Source organism: Pogonomyrmex barbatus, unplaced genomic scaffold (genome assembly GCF_055798465.1).
Source record: "Pogonomyrmex barbatus isolate J1 unplaced genomic scaffold, ASM5579846v1 scaffold6, whole genome shotgun sequence".
Taxonomy (NCBI): Eukaryota; Metazoa; Arthropoda; class Insecta; order Hymenoptera; family Formicidae; genus Pogonomyrmex; species Pogonomyrmex barbatus.
Genome location: NW_028297160.1, coordinates 6,290,961 through 6,305,990, shown reverse-complemented (window position 1 = coordinate 6,305,990; position 15,030 = coordinate 6,290,961). Strand labels below are relative to the sequence as shown.

At 42.0% G+C, this 15,030-nt stretch overlaps 1 protein-coding gene across 2 annotated transcripts in view; it reads left to right on the top strand.

Moving 5' to 3' along the window:
• The first annotated feature begins 230 nt into the window (after positions 1-230).
• SMC5 (structural maintenance of chromosomes 5) overlaps positions 231-15,030 on the top strand; it is an 86,908-nt gene continuing 72,108 nt past the window's right edge. For both annotated transcript variants that reach the window (XM_089082266.1, XM_089082265.1), the window contains exon 1: positions 231-679. The gene's annotated coding sequence lies outside the window, so the exon portion shown is untranslated. The remainder of the gene's footprint in view (positions 680-15,030) is intronic.

The following is a 15,030-nucleotide window of genomic DNA, read 5'->3' as shown; positions in this document are numbered from 1 at the left end:
TGTGTATCGGTTGATTTCTTTTTTTTTTATCTACTTCGATCGCGTCGACGGGAACGCGGACGAAATGCGGTCGTGCGGAACGACGACGGAACAACATTTTTTTACGAGTGAAACACGAGTTCATAGAGTTCCGAGAGATGGAGTCGCATTACCGATCGCCGGGTGATTTTTCTTTTCCGTCATGCAATGCGAGAATACCATCGGCCATCTTGTCGGCGATAGCTTGTCGAGCCTTGGTCTTCGCCTCACATATTTACGAAACATTTTATCGCACAATTTTTGAGAGTTTCACGTGGAAACTTACGTTCGATGCTTAATCGCATCAAGATTAAAAGTGAGAACAAAAAAGATTTGCTAATTAAGTTAAAACTTATGTGTCATGTAATTTTGAATATAATATCAATGACCTTTCCGGAGTGTTCTGTGCGTTGAAGGAAGTATCGGGAAAGTATCTCTAGGTTGTCTAGACGGTCAATTGTCCGCTATATACGTACCGCTTATTAAGTCACTCGAGAGATGACTGTGTTGTCAAGGAAGCTTGCGTCTCGTGCAAAGTGCGCAGCAGCCAGTCTCGCCCCAAGTGTTAATTGCTACGTCGAATCGAGGTTAACCGACGCTTTTGCGATCGACGTTGGCATGCCCGCACGCCCGCTAGAAGGCAACAGCACCAGATCTATCGGTGAGTGGATTTATTTGTTACATTTGCACGATCGATCTCTCTTGCCACCATTGCAATTGACTTATATTCCCGACGTTGACAACAAAATTCTTTCGTCGATGATGAAGCTTATTTTCTATTTAATTCATATTTTTATTTATTTATTTTTTTGATTATGCATTGTTTTGTGTCGATTTGAGACGTTGTAGTTAACACCATGCCTCTCGCTATGGTTATAAAAATTATTTCATATCCAAACGACGACTTTGCCTACGAAAATAAACACGTTATATAAAAAAACATCGAGGAAAATATTGAATGACATAGTTAATGGCAAATTTATGATATTGAGGTTTTTAGGTTCTGACGAAAAATTGTGGCAAGGCATTGTAGAGCCACAAAGTTCCGAAATAGCAATTATGCAAAAGAATCAGATGCAACCGATTGACCGAGATCCTCGATATTATACTCCTCGCGTCAGGGCCACCCCGCAGCGGCAAAGAAATCGGCGATGCATCCCGGTACGCGAACGTTCACTTTTTCAGTGTGCGGCCGTTAATTAACCTACGACCCTTTAATTATTACGTGGGAGGTCGCGGGAGGGGCGGCTCGCGGTAATATCGCGAGCGGGCATCGTTTGATACGCTCGAACGAACGAACGAACGAATGAACGTGCTCTCTCTTTCTCCCTCTCTCTCTCTCTCTCTCTCTCTCTCTCTCTCTCTCTCTCTCTCTCTCTCTCTCTCTCCTGAGAGAGCCGAAATTGATCGACAGCACCGGCGATTGTTTCGCTTCTCACCGGCGCGCAACGAAAGTAAGTCTCAGAATCAGGTTAAACAAACGTTGCACGGGACATAATGGCGCCCTAATGACTTGATAAGCACTCTCTGTTGCGCCGCCGTTGCGGCAACGCGACCGCGCGCTCGCCGATCCCTCGGGAGAACGAACAACGAGCGGGTATCTCTCTCGAGTAAGCGAGGCAGCAGCCCCGGCACTTAAAGCGTGGCACGCCGGGCAAAAGCGAGCGGCAACCGAGTAACCGCACCCACGGCTGGAAATTTGATCGATACCGCGCGGGTACCAATTATCCATGTCGATAATTAGTTTTGCGGTGCCGATTGCGCATACAACACCGCCGCCGTGATTCGCGAGATCCCTCGCGCGGAATGCGGCGCGTTGCGTAAATCCCTTCGGCAGGTGTGCATCGATCTCGTCGCGAACTCGTCGATAATAGAGGTAGACGAAATTAAAGAAGATCGAGTAGTGAAACCGTAGGGAAATGTCCGTGCTGGATAAGGACTCTTGATTATCATTTGTGTGTGCATGGAAAGAACGATTCTGCTGTGGGATCTACAAATTTGGATACAAATCTGAAAAATAATTTTGTTAGGCCATCAAAATTATAGTATGTTTAAATGTGATGATAATGTCGCAAAATTTTTTAATATTGTATAGCAACTAATTTGAACGTAATTATTTTGATGACCCAATAAAATTATTTTTTTTATCTATATTTAGCAAAACTATTCTTTCCGTCTAATAATTCAATAATAAAGTCTCACGTGATATATGCAACTTGTCACTATATGAACAATTATATCGTTAGAATTTTAGATTTTAACGTGCAATTAGCGAAAATTATCTCGATTATATCACTGATTGAATATCATAGTTGGTAATAAGACATTGTTGTTGCTGAAATATTGTCACGAACGATTCATAATTATCGTGGAAAATACGCGGGCGAGAATTTTTTCGAAACATAATCATAATAATTAAAGATACTAAAGATGAGATAGAGACGAAATGCAAGTCGTAAAAGTCCAAACTGTCCATGAACTTCTAGTTCGTCTAGAAGTAATTTCTTTGCGGATGATTAAGACATAAAAGTTCGTACAAAATCACAGGGCTGCAGCGCTTCGCGCTACTTAATTCCAGGTGTGAAAGGATCGTCTTTTTCAGTGCAGCTTTGAACTGCAACGTGCAATCTACGATGATCACTTTGCTCGAAGCGACGATGACTCCCAATTATTATCCGCTACATATCTCGAACTTTATTGATTTCTGTTACATTTTATTAGATATTATATTTGTCACTCTTTTTTAAAATCCGTAAAAATTTCTCGCTCGTGTGGATGCTTACATATAAAATATCAATATATATAAATTGGCTTGTGTTAATTATATTTTTAATTTTTTTAATTAAAATTATTCAGATTAGAATCATTTTTATTTATTATTATTTCGAATCTATTCCAAATTTAAATCAAGGATTTGTTTCAATACAGTCAAATCAGCTTAAAACTACAGTATCTCGTTTTTGTATACTACGCAAGAAAATTTCATAGATTCCTGACAGTGACAAACTTGAAAACATACAAGAACGAAGCTCTAAAATTTTCAGATTTGTCCTTTATTTTCTCGAAGAAAATACGTTTTAATATATCAGTATTTAATCCCGGCTTGGATTCTGCGCGATCGTTCGATCGGCCTATAAAGAGCCCGCTCCGTTCGGGCCCACCTCCGCACCGTTATAGAAGCGGAATCGTCCGTGATTTATTGCCGGCGTGCGAAATCGTTCCGGCGGGGTCTCGTCACTTTCGCGGAGCGGTGTCGGTGCGGCGCAGCAAAACAAATTGAAAGGCACGAGCAGCAAATAATAATTAATACTTTCGTCGTTGATCGTTATCAGCCACGCCGTTTCCCGCCTGCGCCGCTGATCGACAGCCGAAGAGTCGGACGGCTCTCTCGTAGATCCTCCGTGCGGTGTGATCCAATGATTTATTGTGGCCACTACCCGCCATCTATCATGCCCGATAGCGCCGATAACCAAACGGATCTCTAAAGCTAGAGACTCATAGGCGTCATCTTTGTAAGGTCTTCAACGCATTTGAGACTTAGATAAAATTGAATTTTTAATCTCTCGATTAATCATGCAAATTACATAGATTAATTACGAAAGAATATCACGAGAGGCATCTTCTTACGGCTCTGTCGTGAGACATTGAATTGCCATAATCATAATTTTATTATGTAAAAAAATATCGCCGTTGACCTTCAGAAATATAAATAAGAATGATATTTTGAACTTCTTCATATAAACTTTAGAATGAATGTTACAATAATCTCTCATACATTACTGCCGCGTGATCGCGAGTCCAGAATGCGCCAAGGTTAAGAACTTTAGGGCATTTGTGTGGGACCGTTTGAAAGATATACAATTTGCGATACACATTTCTTATTACTTCCTATGTAAGTGTCTCCATTAAACCAATATTTTTACCTTTCGATCTTGTTGACGACACAAGTCGCCGGACGGCTCTCTCGTGGTGATCATCGAATTCAATTAAAGCATATTCAGAGCGGTCAATTCTCTCGTGAGAATATTTTCTCTGTCAATAGTATCCATTGAAGGGCTTTAACAGCGCGCGACTAGAACAACCAACCTCCAATCTCTGTCTCCCGTTTAAAAATAGAAAAAAATAACTGACAAGGAGTTATATAAGATCAGGTGGGGGTTTCATTAAAGAGGATTCGATAGACATCAAATCACGCACTTGCGCATTGTCGATCGCGTTTATTTAAAAGTGATCTACATTAAACGCTATAAAAGAAAGAGACATTATGCAATGCTCGACGAGAGCCTTGAATAAATGTTACCTCTGTATAACCCCGGTGGCACGCTTTCACGTTCCATTACCGACTCGCTTTTTCACAACTGTCCTGCGAAAACATTGTAACGTGCATTGGAACGCGCCTAACACCGGTGTTAGACGTTCTGGCTGTTAGATGTACGTGGCGCCAGCGAATTGAACTTTTCCGTGAGTCGCCTTTCGATACGATCGATGACTTTCTCGATCGCACCTGTGGGACTATGACCGATATATTCGCGCGAACGTATCGCGGAGAACGTATTGAAATAAATTAATGCGACGTGCGCTTTTTCCGACGGATAAACAACAGCCTGACCTGCGAATTATTCCGAGATATTAAAAGAATAGGCGCAGCGTCGCGAACAATGCTCTTATAATCACGCGTACTTAATTATCGATATTGCGCAGCTTTCCTGCGTACGGAATAATAATCTTGCGCAATGATAACGAGGCTTAAGCAGGAAATCCGCGATATTTCATTATAAACACGAGAGAAATGGTTTTTCTTATCTTGTAAGGTTTATGAAATAATTTCTTGCCTTCTTGCTTTCTAATTTTACTGATATCAACATAAAAACTGAGATAAAGCAAACTTTATCCTAGACCTATAGAAATTAAAAATAAAGTCAGAAAAAATAAAGTCTTTCGACGGATGATGAAAATGATTTTTATAAAATGACATGCTAATTTCACATATATGTTTAACGTGTAAAAGACGACGTACTGTCGAGATTTGTAAATTTCGTCTTGCTTGAATCTCGAAATGGTATGACATACAATCACGTAGAGAAACGCGTGCGCGTGCGCGTGCGTTAAACGAAGCCGCGATGTCACCTGCGACTTATGTAATATTACTGTCGAGATTGAATAGCCACGACTGAATTAAATGTCGCCCCGTTCAACGTTACACTGTTACACACGACGCGTGGGTCGCCACTCGAACGAAACGGAGAACGGAAAAATCGTCTAAAAGATCGAGACTGTACTAATTCATCATTTTTCACGATTCTCTCGTGGGCGATTATTCCTGTCGATATTAGCATATCGTAATCGATATCGATAGGCCCAAATGATATCCTGCATTAAGTAATAGGTTTAAAAGCCAATTTCGAGATTTCGACAAGGTAAGATATATATTTCAAGCTCATCACAAGGAAATGAAACACATAGGATAAAATGTATAGGTATTTCTAATTACACATTTTTTAAATAATTTTTTGTTAATAAATTTGCTATAAACAAGGCTTAAGAATTTGATTTTAATTTCATGTTTTTTTTGTCAAAATATAAAAAAAAACGCGCTCTGAGAGATATTCTTTTTATTCTTTTATAATAATGCCTAGGCGTATGACGTGTTATCTAAAGTTTCGAATGGGTTACGGAACCATTATGATGCATATGCGACTCTGAAAAGTCCAGAGGTGATCAATAGACAATTACAGGCCTCTAACGCGTTTTCAATGAAATTAATGGTTACTCTTTTGACTCGTCGCCTCCGCATCGAACATATCGTAAGCGCGAAAGCCCGTCTCGTGCACCTGCGTGTGTTCCAGCGCGAGAGGCAATAAAGGTCGCGTGGCAAAAGCACTCGTTGTCTTTTCCGGCTCGACTACAAACGGAATCTATTTAAAATACCGTTGATGCACGCTATAACAAAATTTATGCGAACGATCGTGTGCAAAGGATAAAGGTGAAGGCATGGACTAACAATTACGGTATTGTGCCATCTAACTATCGAATCGATCGATTAATTCTTGTTACTGAAAATATTTTATAGTTTTAATTTCTAGAAATTGTTCAAGAATTGTGCGTTCAAATAGATAAAACGCAGAAATTAACTATAATAATCCAACAATATGAACATTTGAAGAATGATGAACATTTGAGAAGTCTGTCATTTAAAGAAACTTAAGAAATGTAAACATCTTTATGACATCTTTCAGAAATATGCATTGTTAAAGTGGGATTTCAACGAAAATATAAACATCTCGTTTATCGTGACTAATTGCACCGCCGTCGTATTAACTTCGTGCGACACTAAAAGTAAAACTCGCGCCTTCGAAAGCATTCACGTCAAGCATTAATCACTTTACCGTTTGTCGCTTAATTAAAATGCAGACGACTGACCCTTAAAAAAGTCCCGCGTCTGCCAAGGCTGTTAACGGAAATATCGAGAGACTCGTTTCGCGAGGTCGATCGTTTTTTCTCGCGGCGGCAAAGGCCGCGATGCGAAAACGAGATTTCGTTCGGGGGGGGGGCACATCGTAATGCGGTAGCGCGGCGGTCATGCCGCGCCGTCGAGACGTAATTGCGTGTTTGCGGAGCCGTTGTTATTAGTTTCATCGCGCGCGCGCACGTTCCCCGTCCACACGCAATCCTCCTCCGGGGCCGAGCCCTTCCCCGGAGGAAGCGAGACCACGAGATGGGGCCCGATCGGCGAGCGCGCGGCGTGGACAATAAGAGTTCCCGAGGGTGGAGCTGACGAAGAAAGCGAGAGAGCTACCGAAGCCCGTTAACCGAGCGACGTAACGGCTCCAGAACTTTTTGCTGCAGATCTCGCCTGCGCAACGTGCAGAACGATCCGCGGCGACACGTAACGCGTTTCGCGTGTAAAGATGATGCGTGACTTCGGTGCGCGGTATAGAAGTATTTCTGGATCGTAGGAGGGAAAGTCGTCGACGCGGAATTGCATCTTGCCAAACCCACGACGCTCTCTCTTTCTTTTTGTAGCACACGTCCAATCTCCGATTTTCTTATATACAGTCCGCGTGTAAAAAGGAGAAATCAAGATAATTACATTTAGATGAAAATTAATGCGAAAAAACGTCGATGAGTAGGTATAGCTTTAATTAACATATCACGAGTATTCGTTACACTATAGCACGGCTATTGTACTGGCGCGATTGCTTCTCGATACATCGCCCGGAGAGAACCCTGTGATGCGCCGAAATAAGAACGGAAAAGAAAACACGCAAAGAAGGGCCGACGTTTATTAATAAGCTCAACACTTCGCCGGCGCGCGAGGTCCACATCTTCATTAAGGGCCCACATCTTCGATCGCGGGCGCGCGATCCATTAGTTTCCCAATAGCGACACGTGCGTCGTTAAAAGTGATATTTAATTATGCGTCGAATAATTGGAAATATTCCTCGGCGAATCGCGCCGCGGGGGCGCGCTGGCGTAATTAAAATTGTGGGATCGTTACGCCTGCGTTTTCCCTTTCGCCGGATACGCACGTGTACGGACGGGTATACGCGTATACGCGTGTATATGTGTTGTGCGAGATTTTTCCGGCGCCCCCGGCGATGACTCTTCCCCGATTTCGCCGCGTGGGAGTCCCGCAGGTGCATCCTCGAACTCGCGAGCACGATGATTCAGCGCCGAGTCGCTACGGCGTTCCTCTCTTCTCTCTGTTTCCTTGTGCGGCAACGTATCATCGACCTGTGCCGATGATCAGTCGTAGATCGCTCGTTGTTCGCTCGATGACGTGGCGTTTTGTGAGAGAAGAGAGAGAGAGAGAGAGAGAGAGAGAGAGAGAGAGAGAGAGAGAGAGAGAGAGAGATTACTCTGTGTATTACTTTATCCCGAAATGGATTATGACTTCTCTTTCTCTTTCTCTATTCCTTTTCTTTCTTTACGCGAGTAGATCAATTCAGTATTTCATTTATGACGAATAGCCGACGTACTTATAGTTACATTGTAAAGATATATTATCTATTTTACAGAGGGATATTATTAATTGATCATCACAAATGAATTTGCACATAAATATGCGTGGAAGAGATTAAAATAAATATTTTTAGGAAATAGATATAAAAAGTGTATTTTACCGTAATCACCATAACAACAAATATTTCTCTACCCCCCCCCTTCCCCCCTCCTCTAGTTTGTGAAATCAGCTCGAGGCTTTTTTTCTATCACCCTCTCGTTTCGTAAATACGATTTAATCTGCCGTACCGCCCTCCTCCCGCATACAGCCGCCTTTTAACCGGCGTTCTTTTAATGTTAATAATCATTGGTCTCGGCTCATGCCAAGATCATGGATTCGAGAGGAACGCGAACGTGAAGCCGCACCCGAGTTATCGGCACATCTGTCCCGTAAATGGGCCCAGAATTTATGAGAGGGCCAACACGCGCCTGGAATCATTATCTCGACTCGGGGCGAGATATTTATACGTGCGGCCTTGGCAGCTCTTTCTCCACACCCCGTCATTATCCACGTGCGCTTCGTGCGCTTCTGACGATTTGGCCGCTTCCTCGAAAACGAATTAATGAATTAAGAACGTTGATATATATTTTGTCAGCATGAAATAATGATATGCAAAAAGATAAAGATATATAAATATCTTATGAATATATATGTGTTTCTTTATGATAATATCGAAGAGAGAATATAATATCATATCCATTGTAATTACTACACAATTTCATTGATTCCTCTTGTTAACTAAACTGATCACTTTTTTCTCACATTTTATGAAATTACAGCCTTACATTCTTAATTATTTTTTCCTTTGATCCCGATTTATTAATTTTATTTATTTATTTCTAACGGTTTTTTATTTTTGTTATGCAGGATTTTTCTAAAAATTTAAATGTCTCTTCAAATAGAATATAATTTTTTTACACGTCGACATTGCAATTTGTAATCGTCGTAAAGGAGGTTTTAACCGTTACAGTTATTGCATAACCTTGCCCCATAAGTTCGGGTTGGATTGTCCCATTCGTGACACGCTCGAAGAACGAACAAACCAGGCGCTTACGCCGAGACGTTAACGAGCGATTCGATCGGTGAGCCGGATTATTCCTCTGAACCGACAAGTAGCTCGAGGAAGACCGCCGACGCTCGCGTATCGGGGAACATATCCGGGTAGACAACCCCTTAGGATGAATAATGGCCGCGGTAACGCGGCGTACGATCTTGGACAAAGCGAGGCCAACAAGTGTAACGCGTCGGCTCAATGCTCTAAGAGATCCGTCCGCTCCTCCTCCTCCTGCTCCTCCTAACAGTCGACAATGAGGCGTAGTGACTGTTAAGAAAAAAATAGTCGTCTCTCGAGAGCGGCGTATAATAGTCGGTTAATGATCGCCGCTGAATACACACGACTTGAATCACGTCGTGCGATCAGCGTCGAAAGCGCGAGAGAGAGATTCTGTCCATAGAGACTCCGCTCTTTTTTTATTCCGCCGACTCGCTTCCTCGTCTCCTTTAAAAACCTCGTGATTTATTAATCGGCGCCGGACAGGTGAACTGTTCCTGTTCGCGGAGCAGTAATGGACGTTATCGAATGCAAGATTCGGATTTACGGCAGTTAATCGTCTGACAATGAGCGAGCGACACGAAGAAACGCGCGAAATATTTGATCAATTTTGTATCGAATATGAATATCACCATAATACATAGCGAACGGAAACCTGAATCAATCCTATTGAATGAAGTTAATTAAGAAACGGCTAATTATCTGATTAATGATATTTGAAAATTAAACGGTCTGAGTTATTTCTCCTGGATTGCGATATAGATTGCTTCATGAAAAATTCATAAAATAGAGATTAGAATACATGGTAATAATAGAACCGCGGTTAAATACGTCGTATTTAGATCATAACAGTGACAGCAATATATGCCGTCTGTTCATTGGTCTGTTCATTCTCGCTAAACGCGAGAAAAATATTGCTTCACTATAGTCGAGAAGGAGAGCGCTCGTTTCTCCGAGATATTAATCGCTGGTTACCGTCACGACAAATGACTGCGCGTGCGATACAATTGATGGTCTTGCGTACAGGTGTGTCTTTAGACAAAGTTTCACGAGTGCTAGTCGACCGATCGTTTTTACCTGTCACTTACGTCGCGAGTTGCTTCATAAATTATTTTTTGCTCAATCGCGTCCCTTCGTAACGCAAGGATCAAAAGTAAGAAGGAGCCAATAAAAATTTGAAAGTATAATAAAGTAAAATAAAATTTTTGTCGCTTGATACTACTATTTTTCTCTTTTTGGCTCTTATCCTCGGGACAAAAATGAAAATAAGCTGTATAAGGGGAAATACGGAACGAATTAGAATAAATTATGTTACGAAACCGAGACGAGATAGCCTTAATCTCTAGTTTTATTATTCTGGCTATTCATTTTCTCGCGTGAAGCACGTTGAATAACACGCTATCCATCGTACGGCAAGCCGCTATCACGATCTCTTTTTCCTCGCGTTTACACCGACCGTTAAAATCGTGGCGCGATTCAAATCGGCGGTAAGACGGCAGGTCTAGCGACTCATTGTGCTAACTAATGAGTTAATTACAGGCACGTGCGCACGTGCTGTTTAATGCGGCGAGTCGAGTGCCGACGGTACGCCATAATGGCGGTTCTTACCTACGGAACACCGTCGCTCTGGTCGCGGACATAATTAGACGGCTTTTACGCGAAACTAATTCGTGCAACAACAGTTTTAGCTATTTTGCGTTAAAGACATCTCAATGCATAGCAATATCGAGAAAGTGTTTATGGAGGAGCGACTACGTACGCGGTGTTCGTTTTTTTGTAAAAATATAGAAAGCGAGTCGCTTGATTTTAGCGTGTAAGCTATAAGGCATATTATTATTTCATGAATATTTGTTAATATTAAATAAAAATAAGGCAATGAATATTAAAGATATTCGACATGAGATCGCCGCGTGAACCTGGCAGTTCTCAGTTTATTCCGGGATCATTTTTGCTTCGGTGACTAGGATTATTTGTCTGATTTAAATAGAACGATAGAGTTATTGAAAATAAAGTTAGAGCTCTTTTAGCAATCCAGCTTCCACGAAAAGGTACTACGCCAGCTTCATGCACATCTGGTATTATTCCGCTTGTACATATACCTGTGAAAGTGCATATAAACAATTTGCGGAGGACGGCTAACGAGACTTTAGACGTATGGAGTTAATATTATTCCGTTAAATATAGATGTATCTCGGGACGGCAATGTGATTTGCATTATTGTGGCCAGACATCTAGCCGAGCTCTGTGCGAGCGAGCTTTATTTGATAGTTTACGTCTAATATAAGCCATATACTATCTTGCATGGAGTTTCGAAATACCGCGACGTCGAAACTCGAGACGCGCGATTTCGCCGGTACTTTACGGTACGGACGCTCTAGTAAACCGTTCCGTGTCACCGCGAGTAATTCCCGCCGGGAGTAATTTCATAAACATCCGAGGTCCCCATTGGATTCCAAGTCGCGATTACACCGCGCGGTCCCGCGACGAGACGTCGCGCAACGGTCTGACACCGCGTTTCGTGTAACCGGAAACCGCTGTCGTCAGTAGTGTCGGAAATTTACAGAGGTGCGAATAGAATTTTTTTTTATTTCTCAACAATATATCTATACTGAATAATATTTAATATTTAATCTATATTTTATTCCCCTATTGTTCACCGTGACATAACTTTACTGTTACATCGTGTTCTCTGTATATTACGCTATTTATACGATTATTACATTTAATTTCCCGCCTTGATTACATTTATTCAGAGATAATGATCATAGATATATGTCTTGGCATGAACTTTATGATACATCTCGCCGGGATACTTGCCAATCTCTCGCTGTTACGAGCAGATAGAATTTGTTACGAGGGATATGCGCCGGGGAAGTGATTGACTGCTCGGATATACGCGCTGCCCGAAACCACAAGGCGGCGGAATCAATTTAAAGCGTTATAAACAGCCCTCGACCGTCATTAGGATAATTCCTGTCCCAAGGCGTGTAGGTGGCAGATGTACGGGCACCGTTACGAAACGCGATTGCGTAAATCGTGGATTAACGATCTCGGAAGGTGCTCGCGCCGACCGCGATGACTCCTCTCCACGGGAGGAGAGGAGATTAATTTCGAGCGATCGTGGCCGCGGGGGATCGAGAGTACGCGAAAGTCTTTAGCGTAGGGTAGTAAGTCCGGAACAACCCGGCAAAGAGAGGCGTATATATCTTGAGATCTCATCTTCGCACACATTTTTCAGAAGATTCTCGCAAAAGGAAAAATAAAACGTGCATTCCACAGGTATGTCTTAATATGAAAAGTGCGGCGAGAAACACGATTTCCCGGCTCCTTATAAATGCTCGTTGAATATTGATCCTTGTCGCGATTTAGTTAACAACTAATAAAGAAACGTAGACTTTAGCGTCGATAAAACAAAACACGAGACTAAATCATACGACTCGCTCGAGGTGGGTTTTAAAGACAACGGCAACGACCTTTTGAGCGGCACGTCGGGAGTATAGCAGTCGGGATAATTAAATCGCGTAAGGCAACGTACGAGACGCTATCGTGCGCCATTATCTGCCGATAGAAACGGCTAAGCGGCGCGTTCAGGTCAATGACAATCGACGCGTAGACATACACGCATTTGAATCGCCGAACCTCGCGACTCAGCATGATCGATCAATCTTGCGGCGCCTGTGCTTGCACATGCAAGGTACACGGGAGAAACCTGGACTGTCTTATCGCTTCGCAGTCGCAGACAATACGACAGCGGTTAATCTCGGTGTTTAGCCGCAGGAGGAGAATACGAATGTTTGACAAGATTTCAGATCGAGATTTTTCGCGAGAAATTATACGTACGCACACACGAGCGATAGATATTTTGTTCTCCCAAGTTTTTCGAAGAGAAGAAGAGATTTTTGTTTGACAAGATTTCAGACCGAAATTTTTCGCAAGAAGTTACACACACACACACACACACACACACACACACACACGAGCGTAATTATTTTGTTTTTCCATTAAGAACGAAAGGTTTTTGAAATTTTGTCAAATATATTGTCAAGAATAAAACTTTGTCACTTTGTGTGGAGAATTAAATAATTCAATGTAAGAAAATTTGCGTAGTTTTAATAAAATCATAATCAGAGTAGTTAAGAGCTTCGTGATTCGCTTTATATCAAATCGTCGCGAAAGTCGCAAACGTGGTGCTTCAAGCGTGACGATGCCATATCACATGAGACACTTTCGGTTCTCGCCAAAGTGCGAGATAAGTTCGATTGGCGTAATGGTACTCATAACAATTTGTATGTAAAAAGCAAACGTGCTCCACAAGGTGCTAGATTGTTGCACGAAATGTATCTCGCGTTATCGCAGGTAATTGCAAGGTGGTTGCGGTGAAATCGAAATTTACAACGAGAAAACAACTCCATTGTACGTAATCGTGATTATATAACCGCGAGCGATTTTTTAAAATATTTATGATTCGATTATATTAATAATCGCGATGCTTTTTTAAATGCCGATGTACCAATGTAGGTCTTCTGACGAGAAGACCGGATGAGATTCCAAACGGAACACACCTTCCGAAAGATGTAAGACCACCCTTTGTCGCATATAAAAGACGATCGAGCCTGTCGATTATCGACGATGACGGTTAACGGTATTATCCACCCTCCGAATATCGGTACTCCCCATACGGATCCGGTCCCAGGAAATAGGGTTCACCCGCCATTTATTAATATTTTTTTCCCCTTGTGAGAGCTCGTCTACTTTGAGTCCGACCGAGTTTCATGTCGAAGGAGGCCGCCCAAAAGTGGGATCTTTTTTGCAGGACCGGATGCACCGCTGTATTTAGCGGGACTCTTTACGGCGACGAGAAATTTCCGTTTGAAAAGGAAACGAGAAAAGTGGGCCAGAACGCATTTTGGAATATCATTGATCTAGAAAGAGGCCTTACGGTAAAATATAGGAAATCTTTTCTCATTCCCGATATCGCCTCGGAAATTGTATACGGAATTACAGTTAACACTTTTTATAAATATTAACGGAACATTAATTTGTAACTTTACATGATTCGAGGTTTGTAAAAGTTTTGCGATAGAATCGGGAAAGGAAAGTATTTAAGATCAAAAGAAATTAATGATAAGGCAAAAGGTATCGGGAACTCGCATAAAGAGTTCTGTTGTGTGGTTAATGCTGTTTTAAAGTACAGAATTATCCTTTAAATGAACAAACACGCGAACAAATTGTCGTCCGTGGCTCTGTCCGTTAGCCGAATATACCCGTACGTTCCCGGAGCGTCCTCGCGCGCCTGAAGAAATCCGCCTGTCTCGCGTTTCGCGAAAAGAGCTTTACATGTCGTTACAGGACAATTTGAATGCGTAAACGCCGAATATATAACGCGGCCGCGATCGCCTTAAGTCCCGTTGTTACTGCGGAACCGGCTGTACGACGACATCGGTGATTATTATGCGCGGTACACAACGACGCGCGTTATGCACCTTGTGTCGAAGTTCGCGTTTACGAACGGCGATGATAACGGTCCCGATAGCGGCGTATTTTCGAAATCGCACCGGAGGAAGCCTTTAACGATCATGCTCCGATTCACCTTTCCACAATTACAGCCCGATTAAGTGCAAGGATGCATTTTTATATTCCCGAATGTCTATAACTTTAGATTTTGCGAGCGCAAACGAATAAATAAGACGAGGAATCTGTATAAAGATTATCAAAATATTGTTCTTATATACGCGGGAATATAGATGCATCTTTTGCTATATTCGTCACATAAAAAGGGGATTAATTTAATTTGATGGCGTAACTATTATATTTATTGTATTGATAAGTTGATTCCTTTTCTGCATCTGCTTAAATCTAATATGTTGCCATTTCCTGCCGTCTCTTGTAAAGATTTTCAATTCGCGCATTCGTCCTTAAGCATTGATTTTTTACGATGTAATATGGAAACGTCTGTACA